Source organism: Eurosta solidaginis, chromosome 5, assembly GCF_040869045.1.
Source record: "Eurosta solidaginis isolate ZX-2024a chromosome 5, ASM4086904v1, whole genome shotgun sequence".
NCBI classification, from domain to species: Eukaryota; Metazoa; Arthropoda; class Insecta; order Diptera; family Tephritidae; genus Eurosta; species Eurosta solidaginis.
The window spans coordinates 35,976,642-35,989,856 of NC_090323.1; the positions used below are offsets into that span (position 1 = coordinate 35,976,642).

Here is a 13,215-nt window from a genome sequence, read left to right on the forward strand (position 1 = left end):
GAAGGGGAGAAATGGTTAGGGGAATCTTCGTTCACAAGGAGCATTACATTATTTTTGTCTTGAAGAATATCTTTTGCATAATAATAAAATTTTTATATATTTTTTCTTAGCTTCATGAATGAAAAAATATGTGTATGAAAAAAATAAAATTTTTAATGAAAAGTAAAATTTCAACAAGTATAAAATTCATTATTCAGTCAATAAATATATTCATAAAAGATTCAGAAAGCTGAATGAAAAATGATTATAAATTTTTGATCACCTAAAGTAAACACATTTGATTCAAATATGATTCCAAAATGTGATTGAAAATTTATATTCAGTTTTTGATCATCAAAGGTAAGCATATTTGATTATTCCTTTTGGTGGTTTTTATGAAATATTAAAATTTAGTCATTAAACGAGTTCAAAAATGATTCCAAAAAGAGGCGGAAAATGCTTTTTAGTTTCTCATCATCAAAAGTATTCATATTTGATTATTTCTTTTGTTCAATTGTATGATAACTCATTATTTAGTCAGAAAGAGTAATCAAATTGTATTGATATGTAGGGAAATTCAAAATTGAATCACCTAAATGCTGAGTGGGAATTATTTCATTAAATATAATTGTTATTCGATTAAGTTTCTGTGTGAAAACGGTATTAGCGAAAAATAGAATTTGAAGGCTGGCCGAACACAGCTACAGATGCACAAACATACGAACATATTTTTTAGAATTAAGTTGCAGACGAATGAGTGAGTGTGTGGAAAAACAAATCAGGGACCCATTTTAGCAGTTATTTTTGAAAATCTTCACTGTTTCTGTAATCTCAGCAAGAAATCTGCCCCCAATTTTCAACCATCGCTAACGCTAAAACTCCATTGCCAAAATTAACTAAGACAGGTCACAGGGATAACAGCCTTAGGCTATTATTCCTAGCGACCATATGGTACTAAATGTTGCATACTTTTTGGTGATGGAGTTTTAGCTGTAGCGAAACTGAAATTCGGGGACAGTACCTTTATTATAAAAATAATAACTACTTGGGTTTCTGAAACAATCTGTATGAAAAGATAGTTAGTCGTTTATTGCACCTAGTCTATTTTAGTAATTTAAAAGTAACATGTGCTTATGTAAATTTTTTTTTAATTACTAGGGGGCTTTGCCCCTGCTCGCTACGCTCGCCAACCTCACCCATTCTTCCGATAGCATCGCTATCTCCAGTGGGGCCCCGACATTTCATTTTTGAACGTGAGAGCGTGACAATGATCGCATTCTGTTTCTAAATCTCCCATATCTAAATATTCAATCTTTGCCTCCGCATCATATAACCCTATCACCAATTTGCTTTTCTTTGCTTTTGCCATACTGTAATTTTCTCGTGCTGATTTATGCTTCTCGGCTTTCCTCTCCTCATATTTTTCTGCAAGGTTTTTCAAAATTTTTGATTTGTTTTTCTTATAGAATTTCACATCGAAATGTAAATTTTCACTTTGTCAACAAACCTTTTCTTAGCATTGCGACGTTGAATACGTTTTCTCTCCGCCAACTCAGCTTCGGTTAAATTTAACTTCTTTCTATAAATTAAAAAAAAAAAAAAACAGTACATACTACAGAAAGATCATACCACTGAAATAAAATATTCCCGGAAGAAAAAAACTTTTTTATATAATAGAAGGAAAACATATGATATTGTTTTGAGCTACCTCAGCTGATTTCAGTTTTTCGACAGAATATACCAAATGTGTAGATTAGTATAGGTTAGTAGTGGGCAAACGTTTATTGCAATAAAGAAAATCTTGCGTGCAACTGGTGCTCGTTCCATTAGAATACAAGTACTATACTATTTTGAAGGAATTTACTTGTATTCAAAGTGTTCTATTTTTTTTAAGGCTGTTCATATTCGTCCGGAATATTCAATAAGAAAATTTTTTCTTCGTGTTTTTTATTTATTTTTTCTCTACTTTCATTTTACTTTTACTTTTAAATAGGATCCAGAACTCGAATTCCAACCTTCGAATGGTTCCAAGAGGTCCTTTCCAATCCTGAGAGCTGTTCCTCAACGTAATTTGGCAAAGCCTGATTCACTTTGTGGGAAGCCTTATTTTAGACATAGCAGCATACAAGCACCTTCTTTTCGCGCTGTCAAAAGGCTGCTTTGAAGCCAAGAAAAATATGCGTGTGTCGATTCTCTTCTCGATAGTAGTTTTACCAGGTATGAAGCAGCACTGATCAAGCACAATCAATTCGTGGACTTTTCGGCTTCAATCTTTCCCAAAGTACGCTAGATATAATATTGTATGCTATATTAAGCAGGCCTCTTCGCCTCATTTGAACAGCTCGGTGGGTAGTCCTTCATAATAAAATCAATACCTGGAATATGTTACAAAATTGTAATTAACTTAAGAAAGCCCACATACTTACAGATAAAAAAAATATATAATTACGCTTATTTTAGTCATTGAACGTAACAAAATACGCTGATCAGATGATTTTGTAAGAATTTTTTATAAATTCATATTCCTACAAATTATACAAACACGTTCCACAAATCGAAAAACGCACACATACAATACGAAACTAGTATACTTAAAAACACTGTTATGTAGCTTATATTAACTTAGTGTTAAAATTAAGCGATTTTTGTATTAATGTGCGAAACAAATACTTAACAACAAAACCCATAATAGCAATTTTATATTTTTTAAATATGCACGCCAATGAATAGTACTAAAAACTTATTATTCTAAATTCATGAAAGAAAAATTATTAGTTAAATTTGTTAACATTATTAGTTTCACAATACATAGAAATTTGCATTCAAAAATACATACATACTACATATGACATTATGTTGTATTGTTTAAGGGTCAATTAATGGTGACTTATAAACATAAAACCATAACCAGATAAAACAGCTAATCAAACCTACCTTATTGAAATCAATGTAATCGATTAAGGGTACCATACCATAACGCCAACGCCATAACCATACCATAGCCAACCAATTGGTTTTTAGTTTATCGCCATATCCATAACCTAAAAATATTTGATTTGGTGAATTTAATAACTTTTTGTAGATTTTATTAATTGTTTTGGATACGTTATGACCAAGAGACTTATTTTTTGTGGAATATGTTTGTAATTTTTTGGGGTTTCTTCATTTTTATGATATTTTTACGATTTTTACGTTAAGGTCGATCACATTGGAGATGGTTATGGATATGGGTATGGTTACAACTATGGCGTTAGGGTTAAGGAAGTTTAATTGGCCCTTAAGGTATGAGCAAATGCATTAAAATAAGTTGTGTGATGTGAATGCAAAAGAAAATATCAGGGATGCACCTTAACGTTAAGCTAATCGTTTATCAAAAAATTTCCACCGTTTCCGTTGAAACACTTCGAAATATTATCGATAAAGAAATTATCAAGATAAATTGTTTCTTGTTTTTAACCGAAACGAAAAGCTTTCGTTAACGTTAAAAACGTTAACAAAAACGTGATACTTTATGTTTGAATTGTGCTGGCAATGCTATAGCCACGGTGAAGCCGTAAGGAGGTAACAGCGACCGGACATACACACACAAACTCCATGTAATTTGTTTATATAATTCGTTGGTGGTAATGTCAAAAATACTCTGAGAAATGTTCGTACTGTCAAAATTCATGAGAAAAGTTGCAATCAGCTTGGATAATGCTTTCACCTTTAATGACTCCGCCATCAATCAGCTTTGCCAGCATAGTTTGAAATTAATAATCAACATAAACGATTTGATTTCGTTTTGATATGGCAGAAAACGAAACGAAATCATTTCGTTAATTTGACGATCTTAACGTTAATAAACGAAACGAAATGACTTCGTTTCGTTTATTAACGTTGATTATCGTAACGAAATGATATCGTTTCGTTGGTTAAGCATGCCTGGAAAATATCAACACAAGTACATATAATTCTTCCATAAAATAAAAAATATGTAAATACCTATTATTTTTTCTTGGTTTTTCGGCCTTTGGTTTGTAAAATGTTTGTAAATTGTCGAGCTCGAAGCCATACAATATTAAATAACACACAAAAACTTTTTATTTATAAGTGTTATATATTGTCGTTCTTTTATTATCGATATTTCGACTTCAATTAGAAGTCATCTTGAGGGCTAGAAATACAAAAATACAAGTATTATAATAACAAGTAAGAAAGGCTAAGTTCTGGTGTAACCGAATATTACATACTCAGCTGATAGCTTAGCTGCGTTTGTTTCGTAGATAGTTTATAAGTGGTTTTTAATTCCATATCACATATGTACGTTTGGGAAATATCGACCTAAATTGTAGACCAAGTGTGACGTTTTTAGGAACGATTTTCCTTCATCCTTTGTCAAATAAGGGAAAATCACCATGTAGGAAAATAAGCCTAATTTTTAGCTAATTTTTATTTAGCACACATATAGTAATAGGAGTAACGTTCCTCCCAAATTTCATCATAATATCTTCAACGACTGCCAAATTACAGCTTCCAAAACTTTTAAATGACCTTTTAAAAGTGGGCGGTGCCACGCCCATTGTCCAAAAATTTACTAATTGTCTATTCTGCGTCATAAGGTCAACCCACCTACCAAGTTTCATCGCTTCATTCGTCTTTGGTAAGGAATTATCGCACTTTTTCGGTTTTTCGAAATTTTCGATATCGAAAAAGTGGGCGTGAGTATAGTCCGATTTCGTTAATTTCAAATAGCGATCTGAGATGAGTGCCCAGGAACTTACATACCATAATTTCATTACGATACCTCAAAATTTACTCAAGTTATCGTGTTTACAGACGGACGGACGGACATGGCTAAATGAATTTCTTTCTTCGCCCAGAACATTTTGATATATAGAAGTCTATATCTATCTCGATTAGTTTATGCCGTTACGGGGTACCGTTATGCGAACAAAATTAATATACCCTGTGAGCTCTGCTTAGCTGAGTATAAAAAGCACAAAAGTACATGTGTACATAAACATCGACTTACATCGTTGGATGTACCAGGTCGACTAATTTAAAATTTGATGTAATGACAAAACAAGAAAATAAATATAAAAGGTAAACAAATGAAGAAACAAAATTTTAACTAAGAATATAGCATAAAAAGTTAAACTGTATTATTTAATATTGTGTGGCCTCGAGCTCGACAATTTACAAACCTTTATTTATGTGAGTTTTGAAAGTATTAACGTAAATGCAGTTGTATTAGAACTTTAGATATAGTCAAATATGTACTTATTTGGTCCCTTGGAAGATAAGCATTGTGTACAGCTATGGATTCGTAACATCTGTGATCGTATACCTCGTCATGCAAAACCAAGGGCCCGTATCGTGATTTGCGATCACGGAGGAAAAACCAAATTTCACTCAAATGATTAATATGAATCTGTCTATTCTTATAACTATTTATTAAAATTGTAATAAAATATCGATCTAATCACCCTTATCGCGAAGTTCACGCGGAAAAGTGTTCGTCTTGACTTCTTTTGTTCGGGTGAACTTTTTCCGCCTATCGGCAATTTCGGGCGAACAAAAGTTCACTTCGAAACAGCTGATGCTCTATTGCGAATTGGCATTGAACAAATAATTTACTTACAATTGTGTAAATTTTGTAACCAAGCATATATTTCCTTAAAATACAACAAAAATAGAAATAAAAAATGTATAAAATAATGTTTAGTATTGCACTTAGGTTGGTATTGATTGAGCGTGAGGAGAATATACATAAATGTGAAAGCGGTTATGAGGTAATTAAGGGAAAGTTCTAACGCTTTAAGCCGGAGTCATTGGTGCCGTATGTCGTATCGCTGTATCCGTATCCCTAACGTAATCAGCTGTTTATCGTTACGACGGTAAACCAAAACCCAATTGGTTGGCTACGATACGGTTACGACCTTAGCGGCACCAATAATCGATTGCATTGATTCTCATAAGGTTGGTCGAATCAGCTGTTAAAAGGTTACCGATACGGTTACCGATAAAGCACCAATGTTTCCAGCTTTAGAGCTAAATGATCCACTGTAAGCTTAAAATTACTATTTTCAGCACTTTTGAATAACAAGTTAATTTTTTTTTTATTAGTTTTCGCCAATATTACAGGCTAAACAAGTCGGCATTCTAATGTTTGCTAGTTATTCTTACCACTCCTTGCCACCATTGATGCAAAAATTTGGAGTTCCACTAATTGTAAAATTGTGTACATGTCTTCGTTTTTTCGCATAGGGAAAAGGCGTCGGAAAGGACCATGAAGTGGGTCTTAGCCAATCTTGTTTCAGTGAGGTGCTCAACATTTTGGAACCGTTGATTTGTCCACAATGGATAACTTGGCCAACTGATACGTTGTCATAAAAAATAGAATTTACAGCAATACAGGAATTCCACTTTTTCCACTCAGCTTCCGATTGTGCATTACTTATTGATTTATTTCTAATAATAAAAGAACATATAATTATAAGAGTATCAAATTTCAAAACAAAAAATTACTTAAATTTTATTGGAGTTAAGTAGGCTATTTGACCTATTTTGGTTTTCAGTGCAAATAAAACAATTTTACTTCACTGTCGCAGCTCGACGTTTCGCTAGTCACCCTAGCATCTTCAGGAGCGAGATCTATATTCAACAACAAAATCATTATACATATTTTGCATTACATTTTAATTTTTAACAATTAAACATTGAGTTACATATGACAAAAAACAAAAACTAAAAAACTTACATTATTTGTTTATATTATTAACTAAAAAATTAACTAATTATTCGTACCGCGCGCATTGGGTATCATTGTCATACTAAAGTGCTTATAGGCATAGTAGGTACGCAGAGGCAATGTCAGCTGTGTCTTCCTTTTTATTGACTGTGTTTTCCCTTTGTTGCAATATTCGTAAGCTTTCCAAAGTGTATCTCGCTCTCCCTCGTTTGTTTTTGTCCAATATTTTTGTGTTTGTCAGATCAGCTGTGTGTCCACTGGTTGTTGTGTGTTGTGATAATGCGGTGTTGCTTTTGTTTTTCTGTATGTCAGCTTGGTGCTCTGCTAGTCGTACTTTCAGTGACCTTCGGGCATAGTGTACAAGTACAAGTGTGTTGACTTATCTGTCAAGCATTCTGACAGGCACTCGCTGGATTCGGAATGACACCGAATTCAAAATGGATACCATTACCGAGTGCGCCGAATGATTGAAAAATTGAAAAAGTCGATACGATTGGTAGTCAAAAATGTTGTCGTTGAGACCAAAAATGCGACTCTAGACCTGAGATTTCCATCAGGTGAGCGAGGCTGTTTGTAGTTTTGACGTTTATCGCTTAGTGAACACACTTGGTATAGGTACACTATGCCTTCGGGTCGTGCCGATGTATAGCTTATTACATTCCTCGTTCTCTTTTCCTTTGCAAGTTATTTGGTATATGACGTTGCTTTGTTGTAGGGGTTCGATGGGGCTTTTTGTTTGTGTGAAGATATTGGATAGAGTGTGGTTCGATTTATATACGAGAGCAATGTTTTCTTTGTTTTTTAAAATATTTTTGCGAATGTGTTCGGTGAATTTCGGTATGTATGTTACGCTGTGATATTGCTCTCAACTCCTTAACTATAAAATAAACACTGCTAAAAACTTCATAAGTAAAGTTTTGTCCCTAAGCCATGAGAAGTTCCATAACAGCTACATCCACAAAATAATACAAACACTTAAAAGCAACAACTACCCTGATAGCACAATATCTAGTTTATTACAACAACAAACTATGAAAATAAACCAAAACCAACATCAAACACAAACTGAAAACAAAACAAAGCAATATCACAGCGTAACATACATACCGAAATTCACCGAACACATTCGCAAAAATATTTTAAAAAACAAAGAAAACATTGCTCTCGTATATAAATCGAACCACACTCTATCCAATATCATCACACAAACAAAAAGCCCTATCGAACCCCTACAACAAAGCAACGTCATATACCAAATAACTTGCAAAGGAAAAGAGAACGAGGAATGTAATAAGCTATACATCGGCACGACCCGAAGGTCACTGAAAGTACGACTAGCAGAGCACCAAGCCGACATACAGAAAAACAAAAGCAACACCGCATTATCACAACACACAACAACCAGTGGACACACAGCTGATCTGGCAAACACAAAAATATTGGACAAAACAAACGAGGGAGAGCGAGATACACTTTGGAAAGCTGACGAATATTGCAACAAAGGGAAAACACAGTCAATAAAAAGGAAGACACAGCTGACATTGCCTCTGCGTACCTACTATGCCTATAAGCACTTTAGTATGACAATGATACCCAATGCGCGCGGTACTAATAATTAGTTAATTTTTTAGTTAATAATAGCCGTGTTTTTTAACACGCGTATATCCGTTTACGCTTAAACTTTATATTGACTGCTAAGAGACAAACTATAAATACACCTCTGAAATTGCTGCGCATAAATTTTGTCCTACTAAATTTCAATACGCATTATACTCAGATGTAACTGAAATATGTGTCTTTGTTTCACCCTGTACACTAATTCTATGTATTATATGTGTGTCCACAATTCATCGCAACTGATTCAGCTATATGTTATACCCTATGGCCATCAGAGCGTTGCGTCTCCGCTTTTCGGTACACCCTGTTGCTGTAGCTAGTTGTTTTACCACAGCCGCTAGATGGGTCTCCTAAGCATTATCTAAGCGAAGATAGGCGTTTTTTAACACGCGCAAACGAAACGTATACGCGCGTGTTAAAAAACACGGCTAATATAAACAAATAATGTAAGTTTTTTATTTTTTGTTTTTTGTCATATGTAACTCAATGTTTAATTATTAAAATGTAATGCAAAATATGTATAATGATTTTGTTGTTGAATATAGATCTCGCTCCTGAAGATGCTAGGTTGACTAGCGAAACGTCGAGCTGCGACAGTGAAGTAAAATTGTTTTATTTGCACTGAAAACCAAAATAGGGCAAATAGCATACTTAACTCCAATAAATTTAAGAAAATTGACCGGAATCACCAATAATTACTTAAATTTTGTTTTCCTCTCGTTCGCCTGTAAAATGAACAAATTTGGGTGTTCATTTCGCCCGAACAAAGAGTTGCCGATAAGGTGAAATCTTTTTCGAACACGAAAAATTTTTTCGCCACCCTCTGCGATAGGGTGAACAAAAACTATGAATATTTTCGGGTGAAAATAAAACTCGCGATAAGGGTGATTGAGTAGGTATGGTCAATAGCATATTTATATCATTCAAAGCTAGTGATTTAAAAAAATTTATTTCGATCACGAATCGTATAACACGATACAGGCCATTGTTTTTGGGATTATAACAAACGTGATCGTACTACATGTTTCGTATTCTGCATGGCTATATACGTGAACGAGTAGTACCCTGCAAAAATTGTTGGATTAGGTGTTCCATTTTCTTCATGTTGGAGTACTCTAACAATACTCCTTTGCAATGCGTTTGCGGACCACCATCAGCTGATCATTGCTCGTTTTTTAACGACAGTGATCACGACACGATGACGATCGAACAGAGTTGCCAAAAGTAAAATATTGCATGCAAATAACTAATAATAAAATTTTACTTTGGTAACTCTGATAAAATGCAACAGCGCACTGGTTTTATGTATACATATTATATTAGTTTCTTTATTCACGCAAATGCTAAATAACATAAGAATATTCGTAGTATAAAATATAAAAGTTGTATTGCCCCTCTTCATTTACTTTCATTATACCTTTCATGAAAATGAAATGGTATATTAATTTCGTCACGAAACCGAAAATTGTAAGTCCTTAAAGGAAAATAGATAGACCCACCATTAAGTATACCGAAATAATCAGGTTGAAGAGCTGAGTTGATTTAGCCATGTCCGTCTGTCCGTCTGTCTGTTTGTATGCAAACTAGTCCCTAAATTTTTGAGATATCTTGATAAAATTTGGTGAGGGGGTGTATTTGGGTGTCCGATTAGACATTTGTCGGAACCGACCGGATCGGACCACTATAGCATATATCCTCCATACAACCGATTTTTCAGAAAAAGAGGGTTTTTGTAATATCTTACCCAATTTAACAGATTGAAGCTTCAAACTTCACCATATACTTTCGTATATTGCACGTATTGTTGCCTGAAAAAATTGATGAGATCGGTCGTATATATAGTATATATCCCCCACAACCGATTGTTCAGATAAGGAACTTTTCGTAATTACTGCCCTATTTTAAGAGCTAGAGGCTTCAAATTTCAACGAATGCTTACGTATATAGCATATATTGTTGTCTGAAAAAATCATAAAGATCGGTGGTATATATAGTATATATATGGTGGTATATATAGTATATATATATATATTTTCGCAAATTTTAGCCCCATTTTAACAGCTAGAAGCTTCAAATTTCACAGAATACTTACGGATATAGCATGTATTGTTGCCTGAAAAAATCATAGAGATCGGTTGTATATATAGTATATATCTCATACAACCGATTGTTCAGATAAGAAACTTTTCGCAATTTCTACCCCATTTTAACAGCTATAAGCTTCAAATTTCACCGATTGCTTACGTATATAGCATATATTGTTGTCTGAAAAAATCATAGAGATCGGTTGTATATATAGTATATATCTCATACAACTGATTGTTCAGATAAGAAACTTTTCGCAATTTCTACCCCATTTTAACAGCTATAAGCTTCAAATTTCACTGATTGCTTACGTATATAGCATATATTGTTGTCTGAAAAAATCATAGAGATCGGTTGTATATATAGTATATATCTCATACAACCGATTGTTCAGATAAGAAACTTTTCGCAATTTCTACCCCATTTTACCAGCTATAAGCTTCAAATTTCACCGATTGCTTACGTATATAGTATGTATTGTTGTGTCAAAAAATCATAGAGATCGGTGATATATATAATATATATATGATGGTATATATAGTATATATATATAGTATATATATTTTTTTTGCGATTTCGGCCTCATTTTAACAGCTATAAGCTTCAAATTTCACCAAATGCTTACGTGTATAGCATATATTGATGTCTGAAAAAATCATTGAGATCGGTGGTATACATAGTATATATCTCATACAACCGATTGTTCAGATAAGAAACTTTGCGCGCAATTTCTGCCTCGTTTTAACAGCTAGAAACTTCAAATTTCACAAAATGCTTACGTACATAGCAAATATTGTTGTCTGAAAAAGTCATAGAGATCGGTGGTATATATATTATATACTTCATATAAACTGTCATTTTTGCCCCTTTTTTACGGCTAGAAGCTTCAAAATTCATCAAATTTCATCAAATAGTTACGTTTACGTCATATATTTTTGAAAGACGTGATTCGTAGTCATAGTTTTTACATGCAGACCACAAAAAACGTGAAGCTTTGTATCCTCACACAGATTACCTACCTATTTTTTATTTTATATTTATCTTAAAAATTGTTTAGATATGTTCAAATTTCACCAAATGCTTACGTGTATAGCATATATTGTTGTCTGAGAAAATCATAGATACCGGTGGTATATATAGTATATATCTCATACAACCGATTGTTCAGATAAGAAACTTTGCGCAATTTCTTCCCGATTTTAACAGCTAGAAGCTTCAAATTTCACCAAATGCTTACGTGTATAGCATATATTGTTGTCTGAAAAAATTATTGAGATCGGTGATATATATAGCATATATCTCATACAACCGATTGTTCAGATAAGAAACTGTGCGCAATTTCTGCCCCTTTTTAACAGCTAGACGCTTCAAATTTCACCATATGCTTACGTATATAGCATATATTGTTGTCTGAAAAAATCATAGAGATCGGTGGTATATATATTATATACCCCATATAAACTCTAATTTTTGCCCCCTTTTTACGGCTAGAAGCTTCAAAATTCATCAAATAGTTACGTTTACGTCATATTTTGTTGAAATACGTGATTCGTAGTCATAGTTTTTACACGCAGACCACAAAAAACCTGAAACTTTGCATCCTCACACAAAGTACCTACCTGTTTTTTATTTTATATTTATCTTAAAAATCGTTAAGGTATGTAGATCTGTTCACTATATATTTCTTATCTTATACATCCGATTATTCGGAGATTACGAGCGGGATAAGATTATTGTTCAGCCCCATTCATGAAAGGTATGAAGTCTTCGGCACAGCCGAAGACAGTCCCGTTTTTACTTGTTTTAAATTAAATTCACTTCGATAATTCTTTCCGAAACAATTCCTCTTTAGTACTTTGGCATATGATCCTCTGTGGGTGCTCCATGGAGTACTACAGTGAAAGTACTTTGGAAAGTACTCTCACGTATGTACTCTATGGAATACTCACAAACAAAGCGAGAGTGGGATGACCTACTCCTCTCCTAGGAAATCGCAATGTTAATTGGAGCACATTTTTTGTATAAATACAGATTAGATTTGGAGCAGTCCTATACTCCCAAAGGAGTATTCATTACATTATTTATAGAGTACTCGCGTTTTTTGAAGGGTAATAGAACGTAATCGCTGAATTAATAAATTTTTTGGTATTTTCACAACCAATATGAAGTTTGTGTAATTATTAAGACTTTAAAAAATGTTCCAACATACTTTTGGCCCCTAAAAAAACAATTTATTCAGAACAAATCGACATTTGTTTGCCACGTATGTGTTAATCTCATTTAACGCATACGACTAACGTATCACGTAATTTTCTTTCATATCGTAATCGTATGTTACAATTCCGCGCCAAGTTAAATTATTTTCATCCTTCGTTTAACCCCAATAATAACAATCAGCCCAATTCTAAACGAAAATTCCGTGCGAGTTTTCTCCCTTCTCCCATTCCTCGTATTCTAAATAAAAATTCCTTGTGAGTTTTTTCACTTCTCCCTTTCCTCCTATTCTGAACAATGTTCGAAAAAGCGGAAACCGGTTATGGGAGAAAAGTAGGTATTATGAATGTGAGGGAGAGGGAGATTTCTCTGTCATTTCATACGAGTTTTTTCACTTGTTAAATTAAAGGGAATGCATCAAAATAGTTAAAGGAAATTGGTTATTTTAAGAAAGAACATTTATTTGTACAAATTTGTGCTAAAAGATGTATTTATATTCTTTCTCACTGTTAATACAACAACAACTACAACCACAATATTCTTTATTTTAAGTCGAAAAGTATATCATAAGCAACGGTAGAGCTCTT

At 33.5% G+C, this 13,215-nt stretch overlaps 1 protein-coding gene and 1 long non-coding RNA gene across 13 annotated transcripts in view; one reads left to right on the plus strand and one right to left on the minus strand.

Annotated features, from left to right (window-relative positions):
• The window catches only part of FucTA (glycoprotein 3-alpha-L-fucosyltransferase A), a 59,988-nt gene extending 57,801 nt beyond the window's left edge, over positions 1–2,187 (plus strand). For all 4 annotated transcript variants that reach the window (XM_067788471.1, XM_067788469.1, XM_067788472.1 and 1 more), the window contains exon 7: positions 1,973–2,187. The gene's annotated coding sequence lies outside the window, so the exon portion shown is untranslated. The remainder of the gene's footprint in view (positions 1–1,972) is intronic.
• Positions 1,013–6,785, minus strand: LOC137252562 (uncharacterized). Of its 9 annotated transcripts, none has more exons than XR_010953604.1 (6): positions 6,722–6,785; positions 6,490–6,615; positions 6,148–6,432; positions 1,688–2,354; positions 1,487–1,558; positions 1,013–1,404 (listed from the first exon to the last, which is right to left on the minus strand). It is a non-coding gene; the product is annotated as an uncharacterized lncRNA (long non-coding RNA). The 9 variants fall into 9 exon arrangements; XR_010953602.1 differs by having other exon boundaries at positions 1,015–1,404; positions 1,963–2,354; XR_010953601.1 differs by having other exon boundaries at positions 1,015–1,404; positions 1,957–2,354.
• Between the last annotated feature and the right edge of the window lie 6,430 nt (positions 6,786–13,215).